The sequence below is a fragment of the Schistocerca piceifrons genome, chromosome 6, assembly GCF_021461385.2.
Source record: "Schistocerca piceifrons isolate TAMUIC-IGC-003096 chromosome 6, iqSchPice1.1, whole genome shotgun sequence".
In the NCBI taxonomy this organism is placed as follows: Eukaryota; Metazoa; Arthropoda; class Insecta; order Orthoptera; family Acrididae; genus Schistocerca; species Schistocerca piceifrons.
In genome coordinates, this window is record NC_060143.1 from 214938336 (window position 1) to 214941204 (window position 2869).

Genomic DNA, 2869 nt, shown 5'->3' on the forward strand with positions numbered 1-2869 from the left:
CTCGTAGGTAATTACCTGCCCCTTCCCCACGGTGCCTTTCGGTAACAGCTTGTACTGTTGGCGGATCGTTAACAGAAGTTACTTCCTCGTCAATGCTTAGGATTTCATCCTCCAATTCCTTCCTATCTTTCCGGGATGGTTCCTTTCAAAGGGCACGGCCGACTTCCTTCCCCATCCTTCACTAATCCGATGAGACCGATGACCTCGCTGTCTGGTCTCCTTCCCCGAAACAACCAACCAACCTTCCTATCTTTAACCATCGTTCTATCGGCAGCACGCGTACTTTGCGCGGCGCTATTTACTCTCTCCTCTTTAAATTCGGGCCACGTCACCTTATCGACGTCCCTACTATCTCCTTTTTCACTAATTAACCTCCTTTCCTCATACTCCTTCTTAAAATCCTCCCACTCAAATTGCTTGAGGCCCTTGTACAGATCGTCGATCTGCACACGCCGGTTACTTACTTCTGCTAATTCATTCTCGCCATTTACTTCATTGCCAACATTGCTAACGGCACCTCTCTGTGTATCCACTGTTCCATCTACTATTTCCTTCGCCACGGAACTACCACTCGTAATGTATTCACCAGCTCTTACGGCAATGTTTGTACCTAATTCTGCCGCATTGCTAGCGGCTTCTCTCTGAACAGCTGTTCTGCTAGGCTGGGCCGTTGCCCTCTGATGCTCCATTCCCCTGTTAACATGTGTCGCTCTGCGCGGCGAAGATGAGTCATCTGCGCTCGCACCCGACGCTTGTTTCGCAACAACACGTTGTGTCATTTCACGCCTGTCTCTAACCTGTCTCATAACTTTACTGTCAGTCCGGTAACATTTCTTAAATCGGGGCCGGTATGTTCTGTCCGCTTCCGTTTGGCCCACAATGTTCGCGGAAATCAGTTTCCCGCCTCGTTATTATTTTGCGCAGTGTACCCTCTACCGCGACCTGGATAACCCCCTCTTCCTCTTCCTCTGCCTCTACCTCTCTGTATCATGTTGACGCGAAATCCATCGCCGTCATTTCTCTCGTCATTATTGCGATTATTTCTGTTACTAAGATTCTGATAATTGGCACGACTTCCGCGCCAATGATCTTCGTCTTCGACCCTTTCGAGAAATGCTTGGAAGTTGCGATGATTGCTTCCCACGTATCTATTCGAATCTTCTGGAAGCTTTTTATATAGCTCCCACGTGATTTCAGAATCGGATCTTCTCCCTCTTAAAAGTGTCAACTTTCGGTACCAATATTCGCAGAAATCTTTCAAAGAATTCCTGCCCCTGTTATCATGAAGTTTGGCCATGATAAACTCGCGGACCAGTATTCTTCCGTAAACTTTTGTTTAAACTCTTCGAACATCATTAGTTCGGTATTCAAGTTAATTCCCCAGCGCTTAGCGTCACCTGCTAAGGCGCTAATTACTACGTTTATCTTCTCCTGACCAGACAAGTGTTCAGGAAACATTCTCTGGCAATTTTTGTTGAAATCCAACGGATGCCATCCGTTATGTTTCTTGGCGGGATCGAAGCGTTCCTCACCTTCCAACAGCTTCGTAAGTGGCGTGCCATTACAGACACGCCAGGCCTATTTTTGATTTTACTCTCGAGATCGAAAATTTTGCCTTGAATTTTCGATGTATTTTGTTCACACTTTTGCACACATCCAGTAACTTTTTCGCCTAAATTTCTTTCAGTATCTGAAAATGCCTTTTTCAACTGTGAGATTCCATGTTGGCATGCGTTTATGATCTCAGTTTTAAGGCCGAAAACTTTTTCGTCTACTTTTGTTTCAACTAGAGGCTCTACTTTCTCTTGGATGTTGAGAATTTCAATATCAAACCTACTGTTAATGTTGTCAATTTCCCCCTGCATAGTATCCACATTTTTATTAATTGTGTCAATTTCAAACTTCATAGTATTTACTACAGAGCTTAAATTACCCACTTTTTGTTCTACCTGTTCTATTTGTTTACTAATTTTAATTCCTTGTTCTTCGACCTGTGCTTTAAGCTGACCAACTTGTGTTTTAAGCTGCTCGTCAACGTGTGTTTTAAGCTGATTATTCTGTGTTTTGAGCTGCTCGGCAACATGTGTTTTAAGCTGATTATTCTGTGTTTTGAGCTGCTCGGCAACGTGTGTTTGAAGCTGATCATTCTGTGTTTTGAGCTGCTCACTCTGTCCTGCAATTTGTTTGGTTAATTTCCAGAATGAGATTTTCACTCTGCAGCGGAGTGTGCGCTGATATGAAACTTCCTGGCAGATTAAAACTGTGTGCCCGACCGAGACTCGAACTCGGGACCTTTGCCTTTCACGGGCAAGTGCTCTACCAACTGAGCTACCGAAGCACGACTCACGCCCGGTTAATTGTTCAAATAAATCGTTCATGCTTAAAATTTTCACACTGTTTTGTTCTACGAAATCGGTGTATTCCGATCCTATTTCAAAATTTTCTTTCGATTCTTTCTTTATCTGTGGTGAATCAAACATGTCAGTGGATTCGTTCACGTACCCACTATCATCTACAAAGTCATCCTCTACTTCCTGTTTTATTCCTTGCTGTGTTCGAGGCGATCTCGACATTTCAGTCTGTTCGTTAACATGTTCGTGATATTGTATGTACGCCAATTGTCTTCCGCTAATGCCATTTGTTATCTGACCGCGTACACTCCTGTCATTCCCAGCCGCATCTTTCATTACACTCGGCACATCTACTGTTTTTACGTTCTTGTCCATACTGAATGCAAATTACACCTCACTACCGTACTTGACGTTCACTGCTATTTACTTTACTGTATAATATTGCAATTCGTGCCACTGAACATCTACTGTTCGGTATTAATGTTAATTTGTGACCGACAACAACTGGATGTCCTGTC

The 2869-nt window shown here is 43.7% G+C and overlaps 1 non-coding gene across 1 annotated transcript; it reads right to left on the reverse strand.

The window, feature by feature from the left end:
* Positions 1-2264: 2264 nt before the first annotated feature.
* Trnas-uga lies at positions 2265-2339 on the reverse strand. Its single transcript has one exon. It is a non-coding gene; the product is annotated as a tRNA-Ser (tRNA).
* Positions 2340-2869: the final 530 nt, after the last annotated feature.